The sequence below is a fragment of the Sapajus apella genome, unplaced genomic scaffold (genome assembly GCF_009761245.1).
Source record: "Sapajus apella isolate SASKATOON/1434 unplaced genomic scaffold, GSC_monkey_1.0 scaffold5, whole genome shotgun sequence".
Lineage (NCBI taxonomy): Eukaryota > Metazoa > Chordata > Mammalia > Primates > Cebidae > Sapajus > Sapajus apella.
In genome coordinates, this window is record NW_022436945.1 from 16359018 (window position 1) to 16382066 (window position 23049).

Below are 23049 nucleotides of genomic sequence, written 5' to 3' on the forward strand. Positions count from 1 at the left end.
CCATTTTAAATCAATTATCTTACTAAGTTATAGGCTGGGCATGGTGGCTCAGATTAAGTGCCTCTAATCCCACCACTTTGGGAGGCTGAGGCAGGCAGATGGCTTGAGCCCAGAGTTCGAGACCAGCTTGGGCAATGTGGTAAAATCACGGCCCTACAAAAAATACAAAACTTTAGCCAGGTATGGTGGTGCACACCTGTAGTTTCAACTACTGGGGATGGGGGGGTGGGATGCTGAAGTGGGACGATCTTTTGAGCCTGGAGGTTAAGGCTGCATTGAGCTGTGATCCCACCGCTGCATTCCAGCCTGGATGACAGAGTGAGACCTTGTCTTCAAACAAAGTTGTAAGGAGTTTTTATTCTGGATGCAGTATATGGTTTGCAAAATTTTCTCCCAGCCTAAAGGGTAGTTGATTTTCTTAACTATGAGTTAGTTAATATTCTTAATGTTCTTTTAAAGAGAAAAAGTTTTAATTTTATTGAGGTCCATTTTATCTATTTTTTCTTTTATGGTTTATATTTTTTGCTTCCTCTCCAAGAAATCTTCGCTTAAGTCCAAGTCACAAAGAGTTTTTTCCCTATGTTTTCTTCTAGAAAGTTCAAAGATTAACTCAGACATTTAGGTTTATTATCCCTTTTCTTGCAAGTTAATTTTTGTATATGATGCAAATTAAGGGTTGAGGTTTTGTTTTTGCACAATCATTTGCTGAAGAGACTGTCTTTTCCCTTTTACATCAGCAGCTTTGTATAAAACTAACTGATCATATATACAGGCTGTTTTCTAGACCCTCTATTCTGTTCCATGAATTTTTGCCTGCCCTGTTTGCAATATTACACTGTCTTGATTTTTGTAGTTTTATAGTAAATCTTGAAATCAGGTAGTATAAGTCCTCTAACTTTATTCACGTATGTCAAAATTATTGTGCTATTCTAGCTTCTTTGCATTTCTAAATAACTTTTTAATCTGTATCAAAAGAAAAGTCTGCTTTGATTTTTACTGAGATAGCATTTGCTCTATAGATCGGTTTGGAAATAATTGATATGTTTAACAAATGTTGAGTCCTCCAATCCATAAACATGGTATCTCTCTCCATTTATTTAAATCTGCTTTAATTTTACTCAGTAATATTTTATAGTATTCAGTGTACAGTTCTTGCACATATTTTGTTAAAATTATCACTCATTCTTTCACATTTTTGATGCCATTGTATTTAAATAATGGTATTTTTCTTTTTATTTCCAATCGTTTGTTATTAAGATGTAAAATACAGTTTATATTTTTATTGACCTTGTATCCTGAGACCTTGCTAAACTTAAAACTTCTGCTATCCTTTTTTGTAGCTTCCTTGGGATTTTCCACATATCTAGTGTGTCATCCATAAATAAAGAAAATTTTGTTTCTTTCAAATCTGTATGCTTCTTTCCTTATTCACTGACTAGAACTTGCAATTGAATACAGAAGTGTCGTAGCTTACCTAATTTTAAATGAAATGTCCTTATTTCTTGAATAAGTGCCACAAATATTTTTAAGTATTTATGAACAATAGTTTGGCCAATTTAGGTATAAAACAGTAGGGGAGGCTGGGCATTGTGGCTCACGCCTATAAACCCAGCACTTTGGGAGGCCGAGGTGGGTAGATCACTTGAGGTCAGGAGCTCGAGACCAATCTCTGTTTCTACTAAACCCTGTCTCTAAAAATACAAAAAAAAAAAAAAAAAAAAAAAAAGGAAAAAAGAAAGAAAAAGAAAAATTAGCTGGGTATGGTGGCACATGCCTGTAATCAATCCCAGCTACTTGGGCGACTGAGGCAGGAGAATCACTTCAACCTGAAAGATGAGAGTTGCAGTGAGCCGAGGTCATGCCACCGCACTTCAGCCTGGGTGACAGAGTGAGACTGTCACAAAAAAGCATAAATACATACATACATACAAAAACAGTAGGGGAAAGTTAGACAGATTGAGAAAGAGGTGAGGAGAAATACTGACATAGAGAGTAGATAGATTTTTATGTTGCTGATCATTCACATGGCTTCCCTTTAACTTAAACAGTTGGCTTTGGGTATTATCAATGCCTTTGTCATATTAATTAGAAAGTGGTTTTTAAATTACTTCTTCATCTATTATTTATACTTAAAACTTTTTTCTTAGATATGTAGTGTACATATACTTACTCAACAAATATTGAATACTTAACTCTGAGCAAGGTAAGTATTGTGCTGGACCTTCAATGTATATGAGTATTTGTGTGATTGCCTTTCAAATATGGTAAGAGACAGTGCCCTCTACAACAATAGAATCTTAGCACCTCTTTCTTAAAGTAATGGTGCCATCCTTCCTATGATAGTAAAAATAATGGTTCCTCAAAGATATTCATGTTCTAATTCCTGAAAACTCTGAATGTGTTACGTTACAGGCAAAAGGGACTTGCTGATGTTATTAACAATTTTGAGATGGGGAGATTATTATAGATTATTAGGTGGGCCCAAGGTAATGACAAGTGTTCTTAAAAGTGAAACAGGGAAACAGGAGGGTATGAGTCACAGAGGGATATGAAGGTGTCACACAGCTGTCTTTAAAAATGGAGGGAGGGGCCATGAGCCAAGGAATACAGGCAGCCTCTAGAAGCTGGCAGGAAATGGAATCTCCATGTGACCCTCCAGAAGGAATGCATTCCTACTGACATCTTGATTGTAGGACTTTTGACCTCCAGAGCTGTAAGATAATAATGTTGTATTATTTTAAGCTCCTGGGTGGTTGATAGTTTGTGACAGCAAAAGGAGGCAATTAATCCATCTCCTCTCAGCTAAATTGAGTTTACTGTATTAACTGTAACATATGAAAATAATAAGTTCACATTGTCTTAATAACCTTTTTTATAAAATAGATGGTTCTACCTGTCTAATTTCTCTTGTGTGGTTTTGATAATGATCTAATGTAAACCAAAATAAAATTATAAGATCTCCCGGCCATCTAAATGGACTTCCTCTTCAGCCAGGGCTCTTAACCTGAAAGACTGGTTCAGGCCATGAAGGGAAGTGAGGTTGGACTTGCCTCATTATACATCTCCAGCATTAACACCAACATTGACTTTAAGTCTGATAAGAAACATTTTAGAGCCTATTATCTCCGAAGCCTGCTAGCTAAAAAGTTTCATCCGCACGATACAACTTTGGTCTCCACAAATCCAAACATTCCTTTCTGTTGATCCCAAGTCTTCAGACAAACTCAACCAATTGTCAACCAGGAAATGTTTAAATTTACCTATAGCCTGAAAGCCTCCCCAACTCCCACCTTGAGTTGTCCCACCTTTCTGGACCAAACCAATGGCTTCCTTAAATGTGCTTGATTGATGTTTCATGCCTCCCTAATATGCATCCCAACCACCTTGGAAACCTGTCTCAGATTTTCTGGGTCTACACAAGTAAGATAAAATATATAAAAGTATTTCGAATACTAACTTCTACTGTTCTGGTGCTGACAGGGAAAAGACCACAGAAAGTTGGGGAAGTGTGATGGAGGAAGAGGGGAAGTATATTACCAAGTTCTAAGGTTTCCTTCCATGTGGAAGGATCTCACTGGTGTAATTGACCTTGTATCCTGAGACTTTACTGAACTTACTACTTCTACTATCCTTTTTTGAAGCTTCCCTGAGTGATGTAAATAAATAAATATAAATACTTTTCTATAAATAGAAAAGTATGCTTCTTTCAAATATGTATGCCTATTGCTTCTCTTTAATTTCTTATTTACTGACTAGAACTTGCAATTAAATATAAAAGTGTTACAGCTCACCTAATTTTAAATGAAATGTACTCTTTTGAATAAGTTTAACAAGTATTTTAAGATCTTTATCAATGTAATATTTTGGCTGATAGCTGGTTCTCACTCCCTCCTCCCCTGGAGAAGAATGAATTGTATTACTGATGAGGTCAGGATATGCGAATGGGCTTTTAAAGCCAACCTCCATCTCTCATCTTTTTCTTGGAATCCGGCTGCCCACAGTGAACTGCTCTGCAGTGCTCCTCTAGTCCTTGACCTTTACAAAGTCTAGATCCCATAGTATGGAATTGGGGGTGGGGAGGGGTTGTAGTTGTTCAGGAGCCTGTGACTAACTCAGTTTTTAAAAGTCCTTGCTGTTAAACTAAGTCACATCCCTTGGGATTAACTTTATCAGTAAGAAAGATGATATATCATCTTCTTTCATCAGCCTAGATTTTAATTTTCTCTCTCAAGTACTGCTGAACTCAGGCAGGAAGAAGAGTGCTATTTATTCGACTCCAAATCTCATTCAGCAGGACAGAGTTGAGGTTTGCAAGGAAGAACCTATAATGATGGGTCATGGAATGTAAACTATCAAAGAAGAGAAATAAAAGGTAAGGGGGGGTTGTGATCGATATGGATAAAGAGGAGGATGGATTAAAGGTTACAACAAAAAAGTAAAAGCATTTCTGAGAGAAGGGTAATTTTGAAGGCATAAGACCTGGAAGGTTAATATTGGTAGTCAGAATGCGATATTTGCATTTGAAATTTTGGAGATGGTGCCATTTTTCTTGATGCAAAAATCTAAGGCATATGGATAGCTGCAATAGGGTAGAAGAAAATATCATTGAAAATATGAGGAAGTCAAAAAACCAAGAGTCATGGTGTTAGATGAATCACTAGCATACATCCTGAAGTCACAAAGAACAGCAGGAGTAGGGTAGGGAAAAGAAGAAAACTTAGTTGCAAGCTCACTTCCCTGAGAATGAGAAGGAAAGACCCAGAGACTACTACTAGGTGACAGCAGCATGGAGGGGGAAGAGTAGTATAGCCAGATGGCATGAACCTCAAAGGAGCAGAAGGGGTTTGCAAGAGAGAAGGAGGAATAACACTCTAAAATTAGCATTGAGGAATAAGGTTGGTGCTGAAGCACTTTGGGGGAGGAGAGAAAAAAGATTTGGAAAGGCTTCAGAGAAACCATGTCCCCAAGATATAGCCTGCTTATAGTTAAGTGAGACTGTAAATAGATCTCCAGAAAAGAGACTGAAAAACCCAGAATTTTATTGATCTCATATTGAGAGCTGGGAATTCCAAAGAGTTAGGGGGGAATAGTTTATTAAGGAGAGGAATTTGGGGATGAGGGAGGTGGGGGGAAAATTAGGTCAGATTAAGGGAAAAAAGATTTTAGGTAATTGATGCCTGCAGAGTAAGTTCTGATAAGGAGTAGAGTAAACGGGGATGTGTAGATGAGCCATCCCCTCAGAGGTGACTGAGCAATAAACTCTACTGCTGTGATCTAGATCATTTATCTCTGGGGAGGGGTACCTACTGGCTCAGGAAGCCTGATATGGTCTAATTAAAGTCAGTTGCTTCTTAGACAGCAGGAGTTATGGTAGTCTTTGCTCTATTACTATGCTAGTTTGGTGACTCACCTATTTTTTCCCATCTACTGAATTTGGTTCTCCTCTCGTCCTCTTCTGACTTCTGCCTATTTATTGTTTCTACTTACTCCTGGCATGGGGAGGGATTATTTTAATTACTCAGACAAAATAATTCCTCCTTTTTAAGTGGAATCACTGCAAAGCTTTCTTGAAATATAAAGCAACAAATTATTTTTGATATACAACTTAATTTGCACCCATAACACATTCATGATACTCCACCAAAGAATTGGGTGATGGACAGATCCATGGGAGGGTTAGGTGGGGAGAGTGCACTGGAAAGACAGAGGAGAGACGGAGAGAGAGTCATACTATTTTTTATGTTGATGGACTTCCTCCCCTAGTGTAGGAGAAAATTAGGTGAATGAGTATTTCATGTGTGAGAGCCTAATGAAAATGGAAAGAACTGAATACATGTCTGGAAAGAAAGATTTGGGTCTGAGGATGGCAAATAGAACTTCACCCTGAGAGTGGTCCCCAACTCTGTCAGAGGTCTGAATAATGCCAGGCTGGTGGCCTGTAGGGGATCAGTCAGGGTCGTGGGAAAAATTATAGAAAAACACAAACCTTCTTGGAAGGCGGAAAGGTTTTGCAAAAGCCTTGGGAGAGTTGTGGCTGAAGGTAGCCTAATCCTCTTACCTCAAGCTAATAGCAAAGAGCAGATAACAAGGGAATGTAGAGGAGTTTATCTAAATAGCTTGTTTACCTATTTGCCCGGAAACCAACCTTTGATCATCCATGGGCATGACTGCTCTCTACTCAGGGGATCAGCAAGGTTAATTACCCACAAATGGTGTTTACTCAGGATCTTTGTCATTAAACCTGTACTTATTAAATATGAGGGTCACTGACCTTGGGGGCCACAGCACTTCCCTCGGGGTCAGTACACTGCAATCCCTCTAGCCCTGCAACCAAGCAAAAATCCTGTGTTTGCCTACATCTTTCATCCCTCATTCGGCCCAAGTCTGCCAGCCAGACTTGACAGTGGCCAAACACAGAAATGTTGTAATGGAGCACTGTATGAGCAATAGAAACTATACTCTCCTCAACAGAAGGCCAAACTAGTGCTTCGGCCCTAAGACAATGTCTGTGGCCTCAACCAGAGAATAGGAACAACACGTTGCTTCACCTTCCAGACTTCTCTTACCAATATAAATACTCAACCACTATGTGAGGACACCTCCCAGATTCTCAGGTCTTTCTCCACTCCTAAGTAACCAGCAGACACCTATTCCATGTGAGAGAGGTAATTGAAAGGGAAGGGGAGAGTTTCTATATCCATGCTTTGTAGAGAACTGTGCTTATTAGTAGCACCTGGACTGAAGACAAAAGGAATAGTCACTATTGTTGCAAATAAATATTTTCATATTTTTTTTTAGCTTCTACCAGGCATGGACTTGAATTCCAGCTCTACTATTTGTTAGCCATGTGACCTTGGTGATATTACCTAACCTGTAAGCTTTGATTTCTTCATCTATAAAATGTAAATCAGTACCAAATAGGGCTGGTTACTCTAAGATTAAATGAGATAATGCATATAGAATATTTAATACTAAACACTTCATTAAGAAAAAGAGAATCCATTCTTATCATCAAGGGTCATACAATTAATAGGTATGTATTCAAATAATGCACAAAATGGCAGGCTCAGAACAATAAGACCCATCAGAAGTGCTCTGCCATTTTGAGGGTTTCATGATTAATAAATCTGGGAGGTCAGGCATGCAGACTCACATCTGTAATCCCAACACTTTGAGAGGCTAAGGCAGGAGGGTTGCTTGAGCCCAGAAGTGCAAGGCTGTAATGAGCCATAACCATGCCACTGCACTCCAGCCTGGTGACAGAGTGAGACTCTATCTCAGTCAATCAATAAATAAAAAATAAATAAATAAAATGTTTTATACTCTATTTTCCTCATGTAGATTTATATTGCACATTAGTCCATTATAGACTCTGAATAAATAACCCGAATAACTCTATTTAACGCACAGATTCTCAACATCACATATACACAAACTATTAATATCTTGCAGAGATAGTCTTCCTCAAAACACCATTTGAATAAATTTCCATGTCTGTCCAAGATGGACTGAATGTTTGTGCCTTACTCCCAAAAGTCATATGTTAAAGCCCTAACCTCCAAAGTGATGGTGTAGAAAGCAGGTCCTTTGAGAGGTAATCAAGTCATCAAGGTAGAGCCACCATGATGGAATTTGTGTCCTTATAAGAAGAGAAAGAGACTAAAGCTCTCTTCCTTCTCGCTCTTCTTACACACAAAGCAAAGGTCATGTGAGCCCATAACAAGATGGCAGCACTATAAAGCAAGATTAAAGGTCTCAGAATAAATTTTACCTTGCCAGCACATTCATCTTGGGCTTCCCAGCCTCCAGAACTGTGAAAAATAAATTTCTGTAGTTTAAGCCACCCTGCTGCTAAATTTTGTTCTAGCAGCCTGAGCTGATTAAGACAATGGAATAACCAAAATCAAATTTGCCCATTTACCCTTTATCTGAAACAACTCAAAATCTAGACTACAAACTAATAGTTCTCAAGATATAGGACATCAAGCACTAAGGACAATGAGCCTTACAGTTGCCCTAACTTGCTGCCTGTGGAGTTTCCATGATGTAACATAAGAAGGAAGGACCCAGTAGGAACCTGGTATTCTTGCTGAGTTGAAGAGATGAGGTTGGGAGTTCCAGGAAGCCAAGATAAGAGTTCACAAGACAGAGAGCCAGAGAGGAGAGAGATGCGTAGAGGGAACTCTAAAGATCTGCAAAAGATCTCCTTGGCTTTTCAGCTGGGAGCTTTTCTCAGAACATGCATGTGAGGAACTTATCCAAGGCTGAAAAATAATTACTCAGAAGGATTAGAGGGAGTAATCTCTTGAGCTCACACAGGCCAGGAAGAGTGGCTGTTCCTACCAGCATTCATGGGTAGAATACTTAAAAGGGTTTTGCCTCGGGAGGGAATATTAATTGTAAACTAGATGCTGTTCTGGTCCTACCTAGCAAAGCTTAAAAGCAAGGCTCAAGAGGATTAAATGTCTGCCAAGTAACTTAACTTTGTTTCAGCATAACTCAAGACTCTAAGCATACAAAGATATCCAGCTCTCAAAGCAAAATATACAATATTTGGCATTTGATAAAAAATTACCAGACATGCTAAGACACAGGAAAATTAGACTCATGACAGGAACAAAATTAATAAATCAAAAGGGACTGTAAATGACACAGCTGACAGAATGTATAAACAAGAACATTACTTTTTATAACTTTGTCCTATTTATTAAAGAAGCCAAAGGAAAAATTGGCCATGTTAAGTACAGACATAGAAGATATTAAAAAGCTTCTGTATAAAAAATAGTGTCTAAGATGAAAAGGAGCTGCTTATGTTAACATCAGAATAGACAATTTAGAAGAAAAGATTAGTGAATCGTGAAGATATTGCAATAGAAACTATCCAAAATGAAATACAGAAAGATAAAAACTAAAAATAAAATAATAAAAAGATAGTCGATTAGATGTATGTCACCTTTAAACCACATAATATTTCAATTTGTAATTGAAATCTCCAAAGGAAGCAGGGGAGGATGTCTCAAAAAGTAATGGCAAAATGTTCTAAATTTGATGAAAAATAAAACTCTCATGTCCAAGAAGATCAAGCCCCAAGCACAAGAAACATGAAGAAAGTTACAAGAAGACAAGTGATAATAAATTTGGCTAAAACTAGTTATAAAAAGAAAATCTTAAAAGCAGCCCAGAAAGTTCTATCCATAGAGAGGAACAAGATTAAGGACAAAAACATATTACAAGCTAGAAGACAGTAGAGCAATGTCTTTAAAGCAATGAAAGAAAAATGTTGTCAATCTAGAATTCTTTATCCAGTAAAAATATCTTTCAAAGATGAATATGAAATAAAGATTTTTTTTACACATAACAGTAGCTGAAATTATTGCCAGCAGACATGCCTCAAAAGAAATGGTAAACAAAGTCCTTGAAGCAGAAGAAAAATTGCCCTAAAAGGAAATTTGTATTTCCATAAAAGAATGAAGAACACTAGAATTAATTACCATGTGGGTAAATATAAAGGCTTTTTTTCTTATTATTTAAATCTATTTTAAAAGTAAACAATGTAAAACAAAAATAATCATGAGGTTTATATAGAAGTACAAGTACAATGTGTGACAATAGTGCAACAAGCAGGATTAGAAATGTAAATACATAATCTCAAGTGCAGACAGAACTTCTGCAAGTATAGAACATATTTTGTGTCACAATACAAGTCTCAACCAATTAACAAGGATTCAAGCCATATAAAGTATGAGCTCTGATTACAATGAGTAATATTAGAAATTGATAACAAAGATATCTGTAAAAATCTTGAACTATTGAGGATACTGACAGATTGCTAAATAACCCACAGGTCAAGGAATAAGTCAAAAGGGAAACTCAAAAGTATTTTGAACTGAATGAAAATGGGAATGAAACGTCAAAATTTTTGAAATTAAGCTACAGCAGTATTTCCTAGGAAATTTGTACTATAAATGCCTATATTATTATAGAAAAGGGGAAAGATCTCACATCAATGATCTTAGTTTCCATTAAAAAACTAGAAGACATACAAATGGTCAACAGACATATGAAAAGACACTCGACATCAGTAATCAACAGGGAAATGCAAATTAAAACCACAGTAAAATGTCACCCTCTACCTGACAAGTGTCTGTTATTAAAAAAAAAAAAAAGATTAGTGTTGGCAACCATGTGGAGAAATTAGAACACTTGTACACTGTTGGTAGGAATGTAAAATGGTGCAGCTGCTTGGAAAACAGTATGGAGGTTCTTCAAAAAGTTAAAATAGAACTACTATACGATCCAGCTATCTCACTTCTGGATATTTATCCAAAAGCATTGAAATCAGGATCTCAAGGAGATATGAACATTCATGTTCACTGCAACATTATTCCTAATAGCCAAGATATGGAAACAATCTAAATGGGTGAAGAGAAGAAAGATGGTACATGCATTCAATGGAATATTATTCAGCCTTAGAAAAGAAGAAAATCCTGCCATCTATGACATGAGTAAACCTTGAGGACATTACACTATGTGTAATAAGCCAGTCATAGAAGGACAAGTACTGCGTGATTCCACTTAGGTATCTAAAATAATCAAATTCAGAAGCAGAGTGGCGGTTGCCAGGGAATGGGGGAGGATGAAATGAAGAGTTGTTTTTCAATTGATATACAGTTTCAGTTATGCAAGATAAATAAGTTCAAGAGCTCTGCCACACAACATTGTGCTATAATCAACAATACTGTATTATGTACTTAAAATTTTGTTCAAAGGGTATGTCTCATGTTGTGTTATCACATTTTTTAAACTAGAAAAAAGTGAGAAAAATAAACCCAAAAATAAGTAGGAGTAAAGGAAATAATAAAGATCAGAGCAGAAATCAATGAAATAGAAAACAAAAACAATAGTGTCAATAAAACAAAAATTTGATTCTTCAGTGGAGTCAATATAATTAGTAAACCTCTATCCAGACTACTAAGGGGGAAAAAAAAGGAGAGACAAATATTACCAGTATCAGAAATGAGAGAGAGAATATAACTGCAGGAAATACTCATGGACAACTTCATGCCTATGAATTTAACATAATGTAATTTTAGCCCTCCAAATTTTTTTGGTTGTTTTGGCTTTTGTGGATTCTGTGCATCTCTTTATTATGGAGTCTGGCTCCTAGCCAAAAGTCTACATGTGATTTTTCAGGTCCTACTATAGGCAATTACAAAAGCTTTACCTGGCAGGTCTCAAGGGAGGATGCTGATCACCCCAACATCAGACTTGGTGCACAGCCAGAGCATTGCAGTCTCCAAAGGGATCTGCAGTCACAGACTCAGGCCCATCTGGCTAACCATGCTCTTACATGTGTCTGCATTCCCCACCTAATTATGTATCAGGGCTACATGTGCAGGATGTGAGGTTTGATACATAGGTAAATGTCTGTCATCGTGCACAGATCATCCCATCACCTAGGTTTTAAGCCCAGCATTCATTAGCTATTCTTCCTGATGCTCTCTCTCCTCCATTTCCCACTCCTGACAAGCCCCAGTGTGTGTTGGTCTCCACTATGTGTCCAGGATTTTTCATTGTTCAACTCCCACTTATAGTGAGAATATGCAGTGTTTGGTTTTCTTTTCCTTCATCAGTTTGCTGAGAATAATGGCTTCCAACTCCACCCATGTCCCTTCAAAGGACATGATTCTGTTCCTTTTTATGGCTGCATAGTATTCCATGGCATATATGTGCCACATTTTCTTTATCCAGTCTCTCACTGATGGACATTTAGGTTCATTCCATGTCTTTCTTATTGTAAATAATGCTGCAATGAACATACACATGAGTGTATCTTTATTATAGAAAGTTATATAGTCCTTTGGGTATATACCAGTAATTGATTCCTAGGTCAAATGGCATCTCTGCCTCTAGGTCTTTGAGGAATAACCACACTGTCTTCCACAATAGTTGAAGTAATTTACACTGCCATCAACAGTGTAAAAGCATTCCTATTTCTCCACAACCTCACCAGCATCTGTTGTTTTTTAACTTTTTAATAGTAACCATTCTAACTGGCATGAGATGGGATCTCATTGTGGTTTTGATTTGCATTTCTTTAATTATCAGTGATGTTGCGCTTTATTTCATATGTTTGTTGGCCATATGTATGTCTTCTTTTGAGGAGTACCTGTTTAGGTCCCTTGCCCAGTTTTTAATGGAGTTGTTTGTTTTCTTGTAAATTTGTTTAAGTTTCTTGTAGATTCTGAATACTAGACCTTTGTCAGATGGATAGATTGCAAAAATTTTCTCCCATTCTGTAGAATGTCTCTTTACACTGCTGATAGTTTATTTTGCTGTGCAGAAAGTATTTAGTTTAATAGATCCGATTTGTCCATTTTTGCTTTTGTTGCAATTGCTTTTGACATTTTTGTCATGAAATCTCTTCCCATGCCTATGTCCTAAATGGTATTGCCTAGATTTTCTTCTAGGGTTTTTATAGTTTTGGGTTTTACATTTAAGACTTTAATCCATCTTGACTAAATTTTTATATAAACTGTAAAGAAGGAGTCCAGTTTCAATTTTCTGCATATGGCTAGCCAGTTTTCCAGCACAATTTATTAAATAGGGAATTCTTTCCCCATTGCTCATTTTTGTCAGGTTTGTCAAAGATCAGATGGTTTGCTGGTGTACAGTTTTATTTCTGAGTTCTCTATTCTGTTTCATTGGTCTATGTGTCTGTTCTTGTACCAGTACTATGCAGTTTTGGTTACTGTAGTCTTGTGATATAGTTTGAAGTTGGGTAGCATGATGCCTGTAGGCCTCTTTATTAGGAGCCTTCCATTGGGGCTTTCTGCAGAGGCCTTCCTCAGGTGCCTTTGCCAAGATCTCCTTATCTAGGTGGGCAGAAGAGACACTTCATGCTTTTCTCCACACTAACCTAGTGCTCAGTACTTTTTCTCTCCTACCCCTTTCCTTCTCTTGCCTCCTGGTCCCCAGGTCCATAGTACATCAAGAGACTTTTGGGGGACAGGGCTCCTTTGGCATTGAGACAGTTCCCCATAGCTGCACTGACCCACCTGATCCTCAACCAGAGCTGTTTTACAGGGAAAATAAATGAAAGGGAAGTGGCATGATCTCCAGTTTAGCCCTCTTGCTTATGCTATCATAGCAGAGCAAGAGACTAATGTCTTGACTCTTACTTTCATTTTAGTTTTTTGCCTTAATTATCTATCTGATACTGGCAGCTCAGCAGTCTCGTAGCTCAGCTTTTGACACATGATTATAGAAGCAGTTTGACAATGTCTATAAGAAAGTCTAAACAGTTTAACAATACTGAATCTTCCGATCCATGAACATGGTATATCTCTCTATTTAGGTCTTTTTCCATTTCACTTAGCAATATTGTCATGGTATATCTCTGCATTTGTTGTCAGTGTACTGGTCTTGAACATCCCTTGTCAGAATTTTCCCTAGGTTTCATATTTTTGATGCCATTCTAAGTGTTGTTATTTAATTTTGATTTTGGATTGTTACTAATATATAGAAATGCAATTGATTTTTTATATTGATCTTATAACCAGAAATCTTGATAATCTTATTTATTAGTTCTAGTTAGTTCTAGTAGCTTTTTTTTGTAATTATCTAATATTTTCTGATAATATTGTCTGTTAATAAAGACAGTTTTACTGCTTCTTTTCCAATATCAATACCTTTTTTTCGTCTCTTTTTGCATTGCTAAAAGTTCCAAGAAAACATTGAGTAGATGTTGTAAGAGTGACATCCCTCACAAGTTCTAAATCTAAGAATGAAAGCACTCATTCTTTCTCCACTACATCTGCGCAGCAGGCTGTTCAACCTTTTTTAAGGTTAAGGAATTTCCTTTGTATTCCAAGTTTGCTGAGGGTTTCTAATAGCAACTGATGTTGAATTTTGTAAAAATGACTTTTCTGTATCCATTGAGATAACCATGTAAGTTTTCTCTTTTAGTATGTTATTATTGTGAACTGGTAAATTGCATTTGAATAATTTAGGACAGTACTGCTATGGTTTGAATGCTTGTACCCTCCAAAACTCATGTTGAGATTTAATTGCCAGACCAGGTGTAGTGTCCTATGCCTATAATCCCAGCACCTTGGGAAGTTAAGACAGGAGATACATTTGGGCCGAGGAGTTTGAGACCAGCTGGGCAACATAGTGAGTCCCTGTCTCTACAAAAATGTTTAAAAAGTTAACCAGATATAGTGGCACATGCCTATGGTCCTAGCTACTCAGGAGGCTAACGAGGGAAGATCACTTGAGTCCAGGAATTGGAGGCTGCAGTGAGCTGTGATTGTGTTACCACACTCTAGCCTGGGCAACGAAGTCAGTCTCTGTCTCAAAAGAAAGAAATAAAGAATTTAATTGTCAATATAATGGTAGGGGAGGTGGGAACTTTAAGAGATGATTAGGCTGTGAGGGCTCCAGCTTCATGTGTAGGTTTATTGCCTTACTAAAAGGGCTTTTGGGGTGAGTGCTCTTTGCCCTTCCACCATCAGATGACACAGCAAAAAGGTCCCGTCCAAATGCCAGCACCTTGATATTGGATTTCCCAGCCTCCAGAACTGTCACCATCAGATGACACAGCAAAAAGCTCCTCTACAAATGCCAGCACCTTAATATTGGATTTCCTGCCCTCCAGAACTATAAATTTCTGTTCTTTATAAATTACCCAGTATCAGGTATTCTGTTATGTCAGGACAGCATGGACTAAGACAAGTACATACAGGAAAGCCAGGGTTTGCTTGATCCTGACAATTAAATGGAAAGCCCTTTATTTGTCAGTTTTCAAGGCAATTAGTTGGTTTCTTATTCTTCAAAGGTAGTCAGTTTTTTTTTAAATATCATTGCGAACTCATGTATTTAAACATGCTATGTTATGGGTTTCATTCCAGTGCAGTTTTTATCCTTACTGAGGTTCAAGTTTCTCAATCTTCAGTCAGTGACAGCCACTTCAAGGAGTAAAGTTTTTTTGATATAACTCTAGTCATCACTGAAAGCTTACTTGCCATATGGTATAACAAGAGGTTCCAACTTTATCTTATACACTTTCTAACCAAAACCTGAAATTAGTCAATTCTCGAAGAAGTCATGGTGTCTTTTAGCAGTAAACAATATTTTAATGCCACAACCTGATTGTTAGGGCTAATCATTGCTAGCAGGTTGGTCATTGTTACTCTAAGTAATTTCAAGTGCTCTAAGTAATTTCAAATTCAAGTACAGACTTTGTGTTTTTACTTAAGTGCTTATGCGTGTGTGTGTGTGTGTGTGTGTGTGTATAAATTTTTCTCCATACTAATAATCATATTTTTCAAGAATATAAGAGGTGATGGGATAAAGTATCTATAATCATTTATTTGCTTTATCCAACAATTCACATATAATATTCTTAAGATAACAAAACTCACCGCATCAGAAGAGTTTGTAAATGTCTGTGTCATATGTTCTTCTCATTTTTGCACTGTCTACACTGTCAAAGCATATAGCCAGGGCAGACTCTATCCTAGTCCGTTTAACTCTTTAGTCTTAGTTCTACAAGTAATTATATTGAATACCCACCATCAGTACTTATGTCGATGTCATCCTAGCCATCTTGGTTGTCTGAAGCTTGTTTTCTATTTACATACATAAAGAAAGCCTCAGCTCATGGGAGAACAATAGTCTCTTAAGTCTATATGTTGATAATAGCTTGTATGTACTCTTTTTCTTAAAAGTAAGTTTAGTTACATATAAAACCCTTGGCTCACATTTTCTCTCTTTGTGTATCTTAAATGTGTTATTCTGTTTTTCTTTGGCTTAAAATTAGATGGTCATCTAATTTTCTTTCCCTTATAAATCATTTGCTGTTTTTGCCCAGATTTTCTAAGAACGTTTTTTCTTTTTCTTTAAGCCAAGTAATAACTAAAATATATCTTTCTGTTTGTTGTTTTGTGTTCCTATTTTAAGGTTTATTGTGTGCTGTTTCAATATATAATTTCACAACTTTTTTTTAATTTCAAGAATGTTTTATTGAATAATAGTTTGTAGAACTCTAGTTGTAGAATTTATTTTATTTCCTTGTTTTGGTGTTATCCTACAGGAAATACTGTAATAGGCCACATTATAACTTTAAATATCTCTATTAAGCATTCTTACCCCTCCTTTTTTTCTTTTTGAGATGAAGTTTTGTTCTTGCTGCCCAAGCTGGAGTGCAATGGCGTGATCTCAGCTCAATGCAACCTCCGCCTCCTGGGTTCAGGCAATTCTCCTGCCTCAGACTTCTGAGTAGCTGGGATTACAGGTGCCTGCCACCACACTTGGCAAATTTTTGTATTTTTAGTAGAGATGGGTTTCATCATAATGGTCAGGCTGGTCTCGAACTCCTGACCTAAGGCGATCCGCGTGCCTCAGCCTTCCACGGTGGCATCTGGCTTTTTTTTTTTTTTTTTTTTTGACAGAGTTTCTCTCTGTCCCTCAGGCTGGAGTGCAGTGGCACAATCTCGGCTCACTGTAACCTCTGCCTCCTGGGTTCAGGTGATTCTTGTGTCTCAGCCTCCCAAGTAGCTGGGATTGCTGAGATTACAGGTGTGTACTACTACAACTGGCTAATTTTTGTATTTTTTAATAGAGACTGGATTTTGCCATGTTGGCCAGGCTGATTTCTAACTCCTGGCCTCAAGTGATCCACCAGCCTCGGCCTCCCAAGTGCTGAAATTACAGGCCTGAGCAACTGCTCTTGGCATCTTAACCCTATTTTTAAATTGAGGACACTGATAATCAGAAAGATTTTGTGTCTGGGCATGGTGGCTCATGCCTATGATCTCAGCATTTGAGGATCACTGGAGCCCAGAACTTCGAGACTAGCTTGGGAAACATAATGAGACACTGTCTCTACAAAAAATTAACAGGGCGTGGTTGTACGTGCGTGTGGTCCAAGCTACTAAGTAGGCTGAGGTGAGGGGATTGCTTGAACCCACAAGGTTGAGGCTGTAATTGCACCACTGCACTCCAGCCTGGGCAACAGAGCAAGGCCCTATAAGAAAAAAAGAGAGAGAGAGAGAGATGGGGTGGGGGTGCAGGGAGAGAGAGAAGGGGGAGAGGGGAGGGGAGGGGAGGGAAAAAGGAAAAGAAAGATTATGTAATTTGTTCAAGATTCCATGTGTGGTAGGGGGAGAACCAGAACCAAGGTCTGCTCAACTGTGAATCCTGAGGTCATTTTTCCATATCCTGCTGCCTGGGTCCTTTTTTCTGTGTTTATTTAACTGCCTTCCCTTCAGATGGTCACTGTCATATGACTTACAGTCTTGCTTCTAAAAAATCTAGCCCTTAGACCAGCATCGTTGGCATTACCAGAAACCCCATTAGAACTGAAGAATCTCAGTTGCTCCAATGCCCAGCCACCATGCCCAGACACAATCTCATTCATCCTACTGAATGAGATTCCGAATTTTTGTAAGATCTCCAGGTTATTTCAATCTCCTTTACAATTTAAGAAACACGGGTCTAGAGAAAGATCTAAGGGTATTTTAAGCTGTGGTTCTCAAACTTTATGGCATACTGATATCTCTTGGAATCATTTTTAAGTCCTGATATCCAGGCCACAACCCCTATCAATTAAATCAAATCAGAATCTCTGGGGATGGAGCCTAGCATATGTTAAAACTCCCCAAGTGATCCAAAGTCTAGCCACATTTGAGAGCTAGGTCTTAAAGCAATGCTGTTAGTCCTCCGTGTTCCTAAGAATAATGGGAGCTTCTCATATTCACATGCTGATTTAGTAGATCTAGTGTGGGACCTGAGATTCTGCATTTCTCACAAGTTCTTGAATGGTAGTTTCTGCTGCACCAAAGAGTTTCTGAAATAAAATGAAACTACCAAGAGCCTCCTTCAACAATATCAACAAATACAAATAGTATCTAATCAAAGGAAGCTTCTCTACGGCACAGTCTTGGCCTTCTAACCCCATCTGAGAGCAAAAAAGGAACTCTGGGAGAAGGGGTGGAGGTGCTTACAAGGCTCTCTGGGTTACTTCACACCTGGTGCTGGGCGGACCCACCTAGGTGTGCCAGATAGCTAGGATCAGGCTCCTGCTTGCAGCCCCAAGGCAAGAGTTCTTACAAACACACACTTTTTTCTCATCGCCTGTGTCTTCGCATCTGTCTACCTTTTCTTCCCATCCTTCTCTTTCTTTTCTTGGGTTACTGTTTCCAGGCTTCCCAGCAGCACCTGGAGCACTTGCTTGGTCTGCTACGTGCTTACTTGGGTTTTGGAGTAAGTCAAAACTGCAGTCTCAGGTCATAACACAGAGGAACTTAAGCCGGTGGAACAAGAAGGGCCCTGGGGATGAGTACCTAATAGATACGGCATGATGGAACTTGATTCGTTTTTCATCACAGCTCCATTCACGACACGCAAGATGTGGTCTGATGACTGCAGCTTGGCAGGACTTAACATGCACTGTTCTCACTCCAGCTTATAATCTACATATTTTTCCCTTGGCAAGAGCCAAGCAACTGTCATCAGCAGGTTGTGTGGGACTTGCTGAGTGTGGCGGCAGGTCCACTCTGTGTTCGGCTGTAGCCCAGAGTTTTGACTCATCTCCTGGCCTGTGGCGGAGTGGGAAATCTTGCTGGTGTAGATAGGTAAGGGCTTCCCTGTGGATGTGCCAGGGCCAAGGAATCCCCAAGAGCCTTAGCTGGCCATTTCTGAGATGGTGAAACACTTACCCAGAATTCCACTGGGCCAAAAGTTAACCTCTACGGAAAAGCAAACTAATTCACTGTCTCTAGGTTTGATAAGAAAGAACAGAAAGGGAAGGGAAAAACTGAGATTTTAGAATATTCAACATGAAGGCAGCCAACTAGAGGATTCTTAAAATCTGTTTCTAAATTAGGATTGTCCCACATTTATTTGGGGCTTATTCAATGTCATTTGCCTAAGCACTACTTAACAAGACATCTTACCATATGCCAGATAAAACTGGTTGTCAGAACATTACCTTTTAACCCTCTGGAATAACACTTTTCCCCCAGATTCTTAAGACTCTCTTTAATTTCCCGCCAGTTTCCAGCCATTTAAGGAAAACCACTCTGGGACTTGAAAGAGGTAATGTGGCTCAGAAATTGAGCAGGTTTCTCCTCCCTGCTAACAGCATCAGTTGATAATTAGTCCTCATTGTTTTCCAAAGGACAGTCAAGGAAAAGCTTCGTTTCCCATATGAGGTGGCTCAACAAACTGCCCAAGACTACTGCCCCAGCTAGCAAGTGGCCAGAGACCCACAGTGCAATCTGCTCAGCCCTCAGGACAGGCCTCTGGTCTCCCACAACTGGTCTAAGTAGACTTCAGTTCCTCTCTTTACTTTTCCCAGCCTTGTAACATCTCCCTTGAGAGCACTATTTCTATGTAGGCTTTTGAGGGCTGAAACGAGAGAAGAAATTTCCTTAAGTGAGTCATCGGCCTAGTAAAACTTTACTGAAGGGGAGTTTCCTAGCCAATAGAGGACAAGGGAGGCAGCCTGGCACCTTTGGAGGGAACTTCCTGGCATGTGAACATCTGCATCTATGAGACTGGAAGGCCCAGTGGCTACACAGGCCCTCTGGCAGCCTTAGGTATCAAATAAATTAGATAAATACCTAGGGCCTCTCGGATCCAGGTCTTGAACTACCTGCCTCGGAAAGCCCCAGAGTTGAGGTTCCTGCTCTTACTCACTGGTTTTCAGTGTGGTCCCTGGGAAGCAGCATCAGCATCACTGAGGACCTGTTAGAAATAATTCTCAGATACCATCCCAGACCTACTGAGTCAGAATTTCTGGTGCTGGGATACAGAATTCTGTGTTTCAGCAGCTCTCTAGGTGATTCTGGTGCAAGTGCAAGTTTGATGACCATTGCTTTTGTCAAATCATTATTTGTTGAGCCCCTTTAAATCAGTTTGAATTGGGGTTCTCTAGAGGTAAGGAAGGCTGGGTAACAAAGTGAGCCTTTCAAGTCAGGTTGCCTGGTTCTCCGCAACTTCTTAGCCATGTGTCCTTGGATGTCAGTTCTCTCACCTCTAAGATGGGGGAAATAAAACCTCTTCTACAGGGAGGTCATGTGTGTCTGGCCTACATAGTTTCTGTCTTTTTGCCACCCCAATCTATCTAAAAGGAAATATATAGAACAGGACCTACTGTTTCTAGGGTAAAAATCTGCAAGACAAGGAATGGGCACATGCAGGATGCTGATGTTAATACCTTTTTAATTAAGATTTTAAATAGTTCTAGGTTTAAATGAGTTTGCTTCAGCCTTTAAGTCCTGAGGATAATGGTATTTTTAGCAGAAATATGTTTTCCCATGCTGAGTTAGATCCAAATAACTTCAAAGATTAGATTACAACTTGACTCAAGAGTGAAAAGTCACTTGTACTTAAGTTTCCTTTGTTTTCTTTTTAAGAGAGAGAGGAAGAATGGGTCATGTAAGGTTGATTGTTTTTTTGTATTTGTAATTCAGGATTAGGTAAATTTTTAAAAACTAATGAAAATGATTTGAGCATTTTAATTCTTTTAAGGCAGAACATTTTTTACTCACTTCCGTGTTACATTGCTTTTGCTTATAAAAATATACTTTTATAGCAGAAATTTCAGAAAATACAGAAAAACATGAAGAGGAAAGCAAGCACCCGTATCCTACTGCCCGGAAAATTGCTGTGAATTATTTAGTCTATTTCTTTGTGGCTTTTTTCCTGCTCACATTTTAGTGATTGATATGAAGGCATATTTAAGATGTTTTAATGGGATCACACTCTTTTATCACCCTGCAGAGGCAGGATGGAATCCCCCCCAACAGTGATGATGCCACACACACATATCAAGAGGGTATAGAAAGGTTTGTTATGTAATGAGGCTTTCTAGAAAGAGCAGAGTAGGAACCTAAGGAAGTCCAAAGCGGCTTGAGAAAGCAGGGAAAGGAGACTAGCTTGGGGTTTTTACTGCCGGTAGAGCGTGGGGCTGAGTGCAGGGCTCCTGCACACAGACTGCACATGTCATGGGTTGAACTTCACACTGGCGCACTGGGACTTTCTGATCAGCTTGTCCAGATGTGCAACCAAAAGGAAAGGGCAGGCGTGGGGCTTGAAAGTTGTTAGCAGCCAAACGTCAAAGCTGGAATTAGACTCTTAATTACATGTAGTTTTGCATCTTTGTCTTAAATTTAGCATTGTACATTCTGTGCTTAAGAGACAAAGCTTAAATGAAAGCTTTACTGTCAAACTAGATTGCATTTGACATTGGCATTTTGTGGCTATGCCAGTGTTCCTTGTAACCATTTATTTATTCATATTCTAGAAGAAAAGGATGTATGGATTAAAAACAACATTGACTTTTTTTAAATAAAACAAACAAAAGAGCATGGAATAAGAAAATCCCTGAAACAATGTATCTAAAAATGTATCTAAAAATTTTCCTGGGCGGGGTGGGGGGGGGGGCAACAGCTTGCTCAGGAAAGAGAACACAGATCGTTTTCTCTTTGTAAGTATATTTGAATTTTTTGTGATCACACATGACTCTTAATTTACTGCAAAATATGACTGCAGAATGTGTGAGTCATGTATCTAATCTGCTTTTAAATATTGATCCTAAAGAACGTAGGTACTTATAATCCTATATAATCCACAGTTGGAGTCCACACCTTGTGACAACAAAAGACAACTCAAATCAGCTTCAAGCACAGATCGTAGCTAACGGCGGGGCTATTTTTTCCATCTGTAATAAAGAATGTTCCAGCATCTTTAATGACCGAAGATAATCCTCTGTCGTCATCTTGAGCATCTAGGCTATAAAAATATATACACTGCTTTGAAGAAAGGTTCTGGTCTACTGGTGTGAAGTGAAGGTCAGATTATGGAAAACTGGCATTGTTACAACAAGAAATGAAGCCTGCTCATGTTTTCTCTTGGTATTTTCAATAAAGTATCTTGAAGTTTCCAACTTGAAGATGTAACTAAAGGCATGAGGAGTGATTAATTCTAAATGCTCATCACTGACAATGACTTGCTATATGTAAGACAAACACCTATTGAAATGCATGAGGGAAAATGCTTGGTTTCAGATTGAAGGTCTCCTGAAAACGTTTTGAGCATTCAAACATTTTGAACAGAATAATCAGAACAATTTGGAATGTCTTATTGCAAGATAAAAAGCACATTTAAAAAAAAAAAAAAACTACTTAGTAGAATATTAGCCATTCCTATTTTTCCACTTTTGTGCAAAACAACTTGTCATCTCTGAGAAATAAAGGGGGCATGCTTTTTGAACTGAAGTGTAAAGATGGCAATAGAGTGTCAAAATAATAGCTAGATGGGGGAGGTGTCAGACAGGAGGATGGGGGAGGGGATGAACCAGTTGAGAAGAAATCCTCTTCATGGTTTTGAACTGGGAGAAATGGGTGCTGCTTATACTGCCCCTACAACGCGTGGCAACCATGCATCTTAGGCCACCACGCATCTTAGGGGATATATGAGCAGCACCCAAGTATGTTCTCCACATTCAAAACATTGGGAATGTTTCGGAGGTGCCTCTGGTGGTTGCCATCTCCAGACCTCCCCCTTCAAGTTTCTTTCTTCGTCACCAGGGAACCATGTCAGAGTTGAATTTATACTCCATCCTCCCGGGAGCCCTGTATGCTAATCTTGTTGAGATTTTTGGCCACTCAATGGTTGTGGCTTCAAATTGCCTCTCCAGTTTTTCACCCTCAATAAAAAATTCTTCAGCCTTCCCAGGCTTACAAAACAGCCTGAATGAACTTGTTCACTTTAAGGTAGGGACAGAGAAATTGTGCAGGCTGAGACAAAGGTTATGGTGACTGATGGCATTAGAGCAAGGGCTACCCAGAATCCCAGGAGATTCCACTGGGCTTCTACCAAATGGGTCTCCTAGAAAAGAATCTTGGAGACTGGATCTTTTCTACCATCTCTTTGTTTCCTAAGTCCAGTATTAAGAAGGCAGTGAAACATTAAAGATTGTTGTGTCAGCCTTTTACCTCTCAGGCCCTTAGCCATCTTGTGACTGCCCAAGACACTTGG

The 23049-nt window shown here is 38.7% G+C and overlaps 1 long non-coding RNA gene across 1 annotated transcript; it reads left to right on the plus strand.

Annotated features, from left to right (window-relative positions):
* Positions 1-1856: 1856 nt before the first annotated feature.
* On the plus strand, positions 1857-21964 carry LOC116547879. Its single transcript, XR_004267220.1, has 2 exons — positions 1857-4372; positions 21644-21964. It is a non-coding gene; the product is annotated as an uncharacterized LOC116547879 (long non-coding RNA).
* Positions 21965-23049: the final 1085 nt, after the last annotated feature.